General features: G+C 40.1%; 1 long non-coding RNA gene across 6 annotated transcripts in view; it reads left to right on the forward strand.

Moving 5' to 3' along the window:
- Positions 1-880: 880 nt before the first annotated feature.
- Positions 881-11,487, forward strand: part of LOC146767905 (uncharacterized) — a 62,864-nt gene continuing 52,257 nt past the window's right edge. For 2 of the 6 annotated variants that reach the window (XR_014953767.1, XR_014953765.1), the window contains exons 1-4: positions 884-1,656; positions 2,502-2,677; positions 8,126-8,166; positions 10,293-10,461. This is a non-coding gene — a long non-coding RNA (uncharacterized LOC146767905). Of the gene's footprint in view, positions 1,657-2,501; positions 2,678-7,366; positions 11,481-11,487 lie in introns of those variants that run through there. The other 4 variants (XR_014953766.1, XR_014953764.1, XR_014953762.1 and 1 more) reach the window with 4 other exon arrangements.

Raw genomic sequence — 11,487 nt, forward strand, 5'->3', positions numbered from 1 at the left:
CTAATTTTCATCTCTGTTAGCTTAGCTGAGTCTCCCCAGCAAAATGACTAACAGAACATTAGAACTGGTACCCCCCCCCAAAGTGGAGTGGTTTGCTTTAGCATGGAGCACTCCCAGCTCCCAATAAACTCATCAAGTCTTGATCAAGGGCAACACTCCTGGAAACAGGTGGCTTGTAAAAAGTTGCCTGTCAGTATTGTGTCAGAAAACACTGTCCAGTGTGTAGATCACCTCCAGAGGCACAGCTGCTGTGGGTGGGCATGATGGCCATGGCCGTGGGCCAGGCTTTACAGTACACAGTATCACACCTTTGTGTACACTTAATATGTGAAGCTGTCATCAGGAATGATGGACAGGGCAAACAGAAGGCTCAAGTGCATGTAGCAGCCTGCTTTTCTGTCCTGCCATATTCTTTTTCCTTGACCCTTCTGTCTGTGTCTGGACAAACTGTCCTGGTTTGCACACCCCCCTGCATAGCAAATTTGAAGCAAGTCACACCAATGTCAAATTCCCAGGTGCTCAAGCCTCTCCTACACATCCCAGCTCCCTAAACTCTAGGCAGCTGGTCAACCTGATCTGCGACCCACTGAGCAGCTGCAACTGGTGAAAGGGATCTCAGCAGCAGGGTGTGGCTCTGCAGGTGTTTGTGATACTGGGCACTTGGGAAAGGGGAAGAGAAGCCAGAGAAAAAGCAAGACATTCATCATCTACTTCCCGAGTCTTATGGTCAGTCTTTGAGACCTGGCTGTTACTGCCAGCCTGACTATAGAGGGAGGGAGTATGATGATAGAGGTACTGCAGGAAGAATCAAGAGAGTCATGAATCTCCCTTCACTCTGTGCATGTGACCTGTTTTACTGTGAGTAGCTCTGGCATTTAATGAAATCAGGTAGTGAAAGCAGACTCCAGGGATTTAGAAACATGTAGTTAAATTGAGCAATTTCTCCATCTTTTATTAAAAATAGTTTTTCTATGCTGACTTAAAGGCTAGGTTTTGTTCATCAGATCATTTAATCAGAACTATAGTCCACAGGATAATTAAACTTTAAAAGTTAATTAAACCAGCAATGATCTAAGAATGAGTCTATAAGGAAGGCAAGGAATTCAGATACCTTATATCTCCTCTTAGATGTCATGACTTCTATCACATGTAATTACTCTCCCCTGTGGTGTGCATGGGAAAGATCTGTTTCTAAATGAGGACATTTTCTATTAAAAACAGCAGGAGAAAAGTTCAGACACCAAGGGCTTAATCTGTAAGGCTGATTTTTGAATGAAATCAGCCGCATTCTGGCCAAGCAGTGGCACAAATGTTTATTTATGAGAGTATTTATTTTTGACAGTGAATAGCTCTGTTGCCTTTAATACCATCACATCTCCTAACTCAGGCATGTTCCTCAATCCTTTGTTCAAGCAGCCCCAGAACACTCACCAGAGGTGTGTTTAATTGGCAACACGAAAACCAAACATCTAGGAATCATGATCTTCAAAAATGTGCCATCAGTACACAGATCCCAAGAACCCAGCACTTAGCAGTTGCTCTAGCAATTACATGGCTGGCAAGTGGGCTGTGAAGGAGGTGGGACTTGGGGAGCAGAGCTCTGTTGAGTTGAGCACACACATTGAAGGGAAAATATGCTGAGGATGAATTCCATGGGTAAGAGAGTTGACCTGTATGGTTGTTCATGGACTGGGACAAAATGGGCCGTAGATCTGTGTGGAAAAGGGGTTAATTAATTAGAGGTGGGCTGTGGACTATGCCTGGGGTTGGAGAAATGTGGTGTAAGGTTGGATGAAAGTCTATGTTGCTACAAAAGTATGAAAGTCCACGGCAAGCTTTGGGGAAGTAAACTGAGGACTGTACAAAAAATTCCCCAGCTAGCAGTGACAGCTGTAGAGAAACATCTGGGGATTGTTTCTCTTTCCATAAACACTGCCAATTTTTCTTTCTATTCTCTGCAAGGTGAGATTCTGCACATATTACAAACTGACCTAGGTCATTTCAGTAGCATGGATTAATAATGCATAATCTCACTGTACATTCAGGTAGTTTCTACAACCACTTGAGTTTTGTAAATGTAGCTGACATTGTGATCAGAGAATGAGATTGTTGTGGAAACTGCTTCAAGAAGCTCTTGCACTTCAGATGAGGCAATGACCTAAATGTTTTTAAAGGGTACAGGGAGTGGCTTTGCTCTTGAAAATAGACCTAAGGAACCAATGCATATTTTTTCTTAAGTAGTCATTGTTTGATTTTTTCATAAATTAATAAATGGCTTTTCCTCTTTCTTACAATAATCAGTTTCTCACACTTCAGTTTTCCCCCAGCCCACCTGGCAACAAGGAATGAATGTCACTATTTGATTCCTCATGTCTCAAGCTTCACTGTCTGATTCTGGATTTGAGAAAGCAAGCAGAAGATAGCATAGGGAAATGGCTTCAATGAGCATCAGTTTAAACCACTCTCTGCCTTCCCCATTAAAGCATTTTCTCCTTCTGCAGGCAACCATACTGTCTGGAGTCTTGGCAATTTGTCTGCCTCTTTTTTTTTTTGATTCAGAGGATGATTGGAAAGCTTGTCCAAGCAGCTCCAAAGTAGTAGCACATTTTCATTGTTGATTACACATCATTTGTCGAAATACTGAAGAATCTGGGAAACATGGCAAAGGCATTAATAGGTAAGCTGTGTACAGAAGATGACAATAATACTCACTGAAAAGCACTTAGTGCAAGTGATTTGCTGAGTTCTGTTTGCATTTAATACAGAGTTTAGATAGATGTATATACACATATGTGTGTATATCAACAACGTCTGAAGAGGTGTCTGCCTGTTCACATGGTGTGTCAGCCCATCCAGAGAGTAGCAGCAAGAACATTGCATGAATTTCATGTCACTGAACTGATATCTTGATCTCTTGATAATTCCTGCCTGTAGCAGAAACACATTTCAGGGGTCTAAGTACTTCAAGCTCTTTCTGTCTTCTTTTGCTGACTTAGAAGGGCAAGAGTAAGTGCTGCCAGGACACCTGCTTGGGATCACTTAGCTGAAAACAATCAGCCAGCATCATCTGAACTTTTTCAGTCCTGTTGTTGCATGCAGGTATACTTTGCTTTCAGGTTTTGAGAAGCCAAGCTCATTGGGCAGGCCTTCACAATCATGTTTGTGTCTACCCCTAGAAGGAACTGCCTGCACATGGATTAAAACTGGAGTTACCAGAAATCAGCTAAATGCTGAGCTTTGTATGAAAAGTCACCAAAGGTGACAATGACATGTAACCAGATGGGTGCCCTATTCTCTTGGGAGACAGACTGACCTGAGCTCTGCAGGGCTCCCATTTTATATTATTATATAAGTGAGCTGATTTATGACTACCACTGTAGCTCAACCTGCATTTTTTTCAGCCTTCATGACCTGGTGGAGGTAGAGGTTACAGAGACAGGTGAAACCTGAGTTTGGATGTGGGGGAGAAGAAAGGCTCTGTAGTCACAAGATTGCAGCATCATATGACAGGGAATGTGTGTGCAAAGCAGGGAGGAAAGGGCAAGAACCCTCATGTTTGTGTTACAGATCTGCATCACTGTACTGTTCAGTATCACAATGACCCCAGCTTTCTTGGGGAAAGCCCCTCCTTCAAAGCAGTTGGCAGTGTCCCTCATATTGCAGCAATGACTCTGTTTCAAACAACCCTGTTGGGATACTGGAATTAACTTCTCACCAGGTAGAGGTCACAAATGTTTGCCTTGTTGAAATACTGGGTCTCCTACACATGCTTATTCAATACATAGGCATATACACACAGCTACATCCAGAAACCAAGCAGTGTTTCAGTTTTGTGAGAAAAAGAATTGCAGAGGTTTGGTAAGCAGGAACGAGGCCCCATGGTGAGGGACTTGTGACTGGGCCCTCCCAGGATCCTGACATTGGCAGATAGCTGGAAGAATCATTCTTCCCTCTCTATCCACCTCTGCCCTTTGATTGCAAACTACTAGCTCCCATTATATGCCAGAAAAATCTCTATGGATCCATGCCCAGCTTGATAGAAAGATGGAGTGGGGAGGGAGAGATTGGATCCCTTTCTGATTCTGTAAGTAAGCTTTAGTCCATACCACCCATGGGACCTGGTTTAGTGCATGCTGCACGTGGGCAGGTGCAGTAAAAGGCAGCAGATGTGGTAACAAGAAATTGAATGTGAGAGTGGACAGGATTACTTTTTCTCATATACATGTCAGATTTGCTTATGAGCTCCAGATAAGTAGACAGAGAATAGCATGGGTCTGTGAATTTTTTTCCCAGATGTTTTTATGTTCTTAATGTAGAAAAACAAAGGTAGTGATAGAAAGGGAGGAGTAAGGGATGCTGAGCCCAGCATTTCAGCAATGCCCTTGAATTTGTGTTTTACCAGTTCATCTGTAATTGTAGCTTATCAGAAGCACATCAGAAGCCTCAGGTAGAAATAGACAGATCACTGGACTTGAAAAAAAATAAAGCCATGGGCTCCCAAGGAGCACAAAGCAAGAGCCAATGCTATGCTTTCTTGAGAACATAATGAAATGCATGAAAGTGAGATAAATCCTTAAGTTATGCAGAGGAATGTCTTAGAAGCGGATTCCAATGTGCTTCTCTCCTCAACTCAAAGACTTATTTCTAAAAGTGGAAAAGAAAGTCACTCTCTGTTTTCATCCACTTCTTTGGCTTATGGCTAAAATGCTTGCCAGGATAAGCCCCTAGACTCTAATCCTCAGTTTCATGAAGGTAAGCACATCATTGCTCTCGGGGGTCTGGGTTCAGCATGAATTTGGAAGGTCCACTTTCAAATAGAGTATCTGCTCATCATACAGGAGTATCACTAAAATTACTTCAATGATTTCTGCTTAATGAGATGCATTGAGATGAGCACATACAACTCTGTCAGTGCTTGAGAAATCCACTCATAAGGTCAAAATGAGTACTAGTTTTATTTAATCTGGAAAAATCATAAAGGATATGAGTAGCAGAAATTCAGGAAAATTCTCACAAGGCATTCAGTGCCTCCTCTTAGATCACTGGGAGGGAAAATACATGACAGAAAACAGTACATTTGCTATAGATGCCTTTTCAAACCTCCTGCAAACCTGTCATGATTAAGAAGTGCAGATTTATGTCTTCTCAACAGCAAAATTTTGCAGAAAATCTGCAAAACTTCTGGAACTCTCTCAAACAATCCTCACTTCTCCATCAAGTGTTCACTTACAGAGATATTGCTCTAGAGATAGACCATTCAGGAGAACAAATTTAAAAAAGAGGAAGTAAATATTTCGCCTAACAAAAAAGTAGTCCTATGATTTCTCAGATTTGTTTATCTTGAAGAGTTTTTAAGTAATAGTCGGTATGTGAATGACAGAGCTTATTTTGTGCTGTAGATCTCAACATGCCAAGACAGTAGAGTGCATCAATATAAACCATTAATACCCTAAAAATTTCTCCCCTTGTCTTTAGTGGCATATATTATTCAAACCATGAAAGGTACATGACTACACTTGGTTCATCTGAGGACAAGATCTCGTTAAACTACTTTTCTTATCAGACTGGAAATAAGAATAAATGATCCATATGACTGCCAGAAAACCATACAAAACACTATATAAATTACTACTGATTCACTCTAAATTAATATGGAATTCTGCATTATATCCTGAAAGGGATTCAGTTAAGAACTGTGATCTGAACATCCCCTCTTTCCATAACTGTTCTATAATACTCAGGTTGGAAGCAGAGACTGTGGAATAAGTGGAAGCAGATGTCCTTTTGGAAAGGCCTGCAACCATAAACTAGGGCATTCCTTTCCAAAATCTTAAAATTCACACACTAAATGAGAACTTTACTGGACTATTACTGCATTCAATAATGTTTAGAAAATATCACCACCACCACACTGCAGATTTTTGGGCTGCACTTCAGTGTATCACAGAGATGCTCTTCCAGATTTAGACACTTTGTATATTCAACCCAAACATTTCCAGCTTTAAAGAAGTGCATTCCATACCTTCCTTTGCTGAGATAACCTGGGAAAATGCACATTGTCATAATACAACCCAACCTACTTGTTTGCAAATTGAGTTTTGCAAAAATGCTAGTTGTCACAGGGTAACAAAACTCAGGTTTGATAAAAGCAAAATAGAAAATAATTTTTTTCCTGCCTAGAATGACAAATCTCATAGATTTACAAGGAAGGTTTAGAGACAACAGAACTCATGGCTCAATTCCAAGTGGCACTGCCTGGGGCAGCAAACGTGTCTTCCATGGGGTCAGAGGAGACATCATGCAGGTCCCCACCCCCTCCTTCAGGTCAGTGTCCTGCTCTGCTCAAAGCTCTGATAAGCAGCAGATTATTTCCAGACATTTAGATGCCAGGGTTATCACCTGGGTGTGGTACCACAGCACTTATTTAATACTGTCATGACCTTGTGTATAGCAACTGCACTCAGATAATTGGTTACATAGACACAAAGTCCAATCTGTAGATGCTTAAAGAAATGTTTCTTCTGATTCCTGATAAATGAGGAAGTCTGTCATTCGCTTAGATTGTCTTCCCTCTTGTCTGTCCTCAAAGACTTTTAGTTCATGGCCAATGCTTGCAACATGGTGCATACCTGGAGAATTATAATTCCTTGTTAAATAAGATTATTTAGAATGAAATGGGAAAGGGCCTGAAATGAAATGGGAAAGGCCTTTCAGTTTTAGCAAATGTACATATGTTCCTATTGTGGGGTTTTTGCCTAGCTGATATTCTAACAAACTGGATGTTTTGTTATGAGCACAAAGTATTGAATCCAATTTTCACAAAAGGCAATGAAAAAAATTCCTTTTGTTTTTCATGGGGCTCAGATTCTGCACTAATTGTGTTTCCTCTCTCAGCCTAGCAGATATATGAATAAAAAGCTGCAGATGTGGTTTTGAGTGTCATTAGATGTTCTTTAGATCATTTATTCCTCTAATGAGCCCAGTTATATTATTAGAACTTCTGTTCATTCCAGATTTGTTAATTTTGGATACTTTTTCATCTCTATTATGAAAAACTAGAAGTTTTTCTCCTGGAGAAAAAGGAAGAAGCCTAAGTTTTAACACTGTAGATATATAACAGAGAAAAAAGAGAAAAAAGAGAAAAAAGAGAAAAAAGAGAAAAAAAAAGAGAAAAAAGAGAAAAAAGAGAAAAAAGAAAAGCAGCACTGTGTCAGGGATAAAATATTTCTCCTTCTGAAACATAGAAGAAAATTGTTTTTTTTTCAAGACACCGTGCCTCTCTTGTATTTAAAATTTAAGTGTCTAGTGTCTTAGCTATTGTATCCTCTCTTGTTTCTTGACTAGTGTCCCGTCTTTCCCTTTTCAGTCAGTGCAAGAAAGGAGCCCTTTTCTTTCCTGTTCTTGAGGACAAGCTTCTGACTTCTTTTAGAAATCTGACAATGGATGAAGGAATACAGGTCCTGGCATTGACTATTCCTCACCGTTAATTCCAAGTAGAGTTAAAACAGCAGAACCAGATGCAAAAAACATTTGCATTTGTAGACAACCTTGAATGAATCTGTACATAATTTGTTTGTTTTCTCCAACCATTTTTCACCTTCATGTGCATTTTATACTAAAGACTTCAGTACTCTGAAAGTGGATGGGCAGAAGTGTGTGCATACCTCTCAAGCAGCAATTACGAAAAGTCATGAGGGAAGTGTGTTTGGAGCTTGGGCAGCATCAATCTCTTTTTGTCACTTTATTGAACTCCTCTCATGCAAAGAATATTGGCAAAATCAGTTAAAATTCCTGCAGAAGTCAAAACAGGTTTTATTAGTTCTGTTTGCCCTCTTTCTGTGGCAAGCACAGCCAGAGCCAAGCTTGTTCTCTAGACCCATATTTGAAAAGGAGCATTTTCCATGGAGCCTCCCTGATTAGACTGTGTGAGGAACCCATTCTGGATGTGGTGCAGGAATGCATGGGTAGTTGGATGACTACTGCAGTGGTTTCTGCTATGGTCTTCTTCATTGTTCCCTCTTGGTTTGCCAAAAAAAAAGGCATTTTTTATTCAAGCCTCTCTTCCCTTTAAACCCTTCATTGGCTTCCTGATGAACTACAAATCACATTCACATTCTTTCTACAGGCATGAAAGACTTCCTGTAGCTCTCCAGACTGCAGCTGTAAGTAAGTGCTTCTTGTGCTTGTTCAATGTTACATCACACTCTTCACCTGGGCCTGGGTGACCTCTTCTACCCGTCCCTAAGCTGACTGTAGTGGAAGAGCTCCTGAAGACTTACTTACAGAGGTGTTGTGCCCTCTTCCCATGCATCAGTAAAGTTTGCTTCTATTGTGATGAAGCCCTCGTTTATTTAACACTACCTTTAAAATGAATGATGCATCAACAAAACATTACTTGCATCATAGCCAAGCAATTACCTTTTGAGGTAAAGGCTGTGATTTTCACATTCCCTTAGTCCATAACGACTATGATGGTTGTTCTCACTGTGGCAGCACATCTAAATTTAGTGTGCAAGTTCTTTGCCCGTTAGATTGCTTATTTGCTGTGCCAAGTTCAGAGCGCAGTTTAGGCCCTGTATAGTTTGGCTGTGGGTTGGGATGGCTTACAGCTGGACTGGCACTGCTGTTGCTGGCTTGTTGGCCAGGCTTTCTTAAAGGATGTACTCTGTGCTAAACTCTGCTTCCATTTCATTCCTGGGCGCAAATATCTTTCACCGTTAAGTTTACACCAAATCTGGAAATGACTCCCTAAAGCTGCACCTTTGCTTGTGGGAGACCATTGAAATGGAGGACTCTGAGATGTTTCATAGGAACCTCTCATTTTCTATGCAAAAACTCTTCTGGAAAGTTAATTTCCATAACTAGAGATGATCTCCAGTGCTCCTTTATCTTTCACCTCGAAATGGCTAATCTGCAGAATAACATGTAGCCAGTTCTGTTTTCTCCAGTGTTTGAGTGGAAAGGTCTAGCCACTGAAAAACTGAAAGTTCTGTTTTGTTTTGAGAGCAGGGTAAGTAAGCATTGCTGGTGATGAGCAAGCAGACTTTTCTGGATCAACTAATCAGGTGTACATATGTCTGGATCACACTAAAAAAGAAATAAAGAGCAGTGTAATATATAAAGCATTTTTAATAATAGCATTAATGGTAAATACTGACTGCTTTACTGAGGACAGCCACAAACTTTTCATTGCATTCTATATTTAATGTAAAATAACACTAGGCTTATGTTGCATTTAGGACACTAGTGACTTTTCTGGCTTAGTCAATATTTAAAAAAAATATTTAAGGCCCAATAAAATGAAGGTACAATTTAATTCAATTAATTTAAAAATAAATCCAGGTAATATTTGTTGAAAAACTTCAAAGTAAAATACTTGAACTTAGATAAACACATTCTTTTCTTTTTTCCCTTGCTGAAACCATTTCAAGAACTTGCTAGGGATTTCCACACCATTTTTTCTAATCCAACACCCCCTTTTTTGCAGAATAAGATACACAGACAGAAATGTTTCCAATTATTTCCATATTTAGAAACGAGCAGGTGAAAAATTATATCTGTCAGCAGGTCTGGAGATTCTTGTCTTCCCAGTTGTGTGGCCTTCAGGGACATGACTGGTCACTTGTGCCAAGAGCCACAGAAGACATGAGATGAGCCTCATGGACACCGATGATCTACAGCTTTGACTAGCTGGTGCCAAGCAGTTGTTTGCTGAGATGCACAATCCTTATCCAAGGCTCTTCATCTCTAGTCTCCCCTAGAATTGCCTCTGATGATTCCACTGCCTGTCCTGCCTGCCCTTGTCTCTCTCCTTCCTATGCTTTGTCTTCTCCTTTCACTTATCATGTTCCAGTCCCCAGTGAAAACATGGGTTCCATACTGGTATGGATCTCTGTTTTATCACTATATTCTATTTTTTTGTTTCTCATTTCTGTTTTGACTGTAAGCAATTCAGGGTGAGCTGTCCTCCTCAGCCACATGAAGTCTAGGACAGCAGACCTCCACTTCCAGTTTAATCTTAACAACATGAAAAATAAGTATGTAAATAGAACAGACAACAGAGTTTTACCCACCTAAATAGGAAATGGTAAAAAACATGATTCTTGCCCCAAAAATTCTCCTAATATGAAGAAAAATAATTCTCTCTTCCTATACTGAGTTGCTTACATGCCAATTTTACTTTAAGTGTGTTTGTCTTTTTATCTTCAACTGGCAGTCTTATGTGGCTCTGCTTAGCAATCTTCCTAGCAAAATATTTTCTAACTCATATTTTCCTCTCCTTTCTCCTGCAGACCAAATTCAAATTCCTCAATCTCCATATCCAGAGCCTTCTGTAAATTCTCTCTTCTATCCTGCTCTGCAAACCTAATTAACAGAAGAGTCCTGCAAGAAGTCAGCACATGGAAAAGCTGGGGTAGACTCCTGCACTGCAATTTAATTCTAAGTAGTGAGGAAACCAAGGTAATAGAAGTATTCAGTGTTCCTTATCTCCCGTGAGGTAGTCTCTCACACAGCTGCTTGCCAGCCTTTCTCTGACTTACCCAGCAAAGCTGGGATTGGAACAAAATGAAGGGACCACAGTTTCCAAACTTTAGGCCTAATATCCTACACCTAGTTCCAAACCTGCACTTAAAAGGGATTGCTTACATCCTTCCTCCTCAATCCACAAAGTCTCTTACATAAAATGTTTTCTTAGGTCACTCAAAAATCATTTCATGATGACTCCATTATCTTTAATGAGCTTTTGGCCATTGTCAGTGACTGTTTGGAAATTTCATGTGTTCAAGTACAAGTTGCACTGCTTAAGCATGTGAGGGAAAATACTTCTTCGGTGCTCATCATTTATAGCTCAGCAAAGATCAAGCATGAAAATAGTACATTCTCAATTAGCTGCTGGTCTGGATGGTGCTGGGAAGCTGTAAATAAAACCTGTCTGTGTTTTGCCTGACTGTGAATAGGCTGCTTTAAGGAATGCCCTGAGCTGGCTGGCTGTGACAGGCTGCTGCCCTGCTCAGCTGTTGCCAGTTACCTCATGGTTTGGGTTTGGTTTCTTCTTCTTTTAAATCAACTTGTCATAAAATTCCAGTTAACCTTAAACTGAGGTCTAGTCTGAGGATAGGTGGGTAATATATATGTGCCTGATGCTAAAAGTATCTAAAGGGTTCTCATTACTTTAACTCCTGTCAGTCTAGTTACAGACCTTAATATGAGATAGAAAGTATTCTGGTCCCACAAATCTCTAGTCTTCCTAGCAATAGGATAAGAATAGGCCTCTTGGTTAGTTTTTTAGATCCTGGATTTTTTTTTTTTTTAGTATTAGTGATCAACACATGGTGTTCATTTCCCTCTTAAAGTGGAACAACCAGAGCTGAATGCAAACATTAATGAAGCATGTTTGCTGTAGACTAAAAGTTGCTAGACAAGGAAACCTTCTACCCTTACAGAAAAAAAAAAAAAAAAAAAAAAAAAGAAGGAGAGAAGGGAAAA

The sequence above is a fragment of the Lonchura striata genome, chromosome 3 (assembly GCF_050655825.1).
Source record: "Lonchura striata isolate lonStrDom1 chromosome 3, ASM5065582v1, whole genome shotgun sequence".
Classification (NCBI taxonomy): domain Eukaryota; kingdom Metazoa; phylum Chordata; class Aves; order Passeriformes; family Estrildidae; genus Lonchura; species Lonchura striata.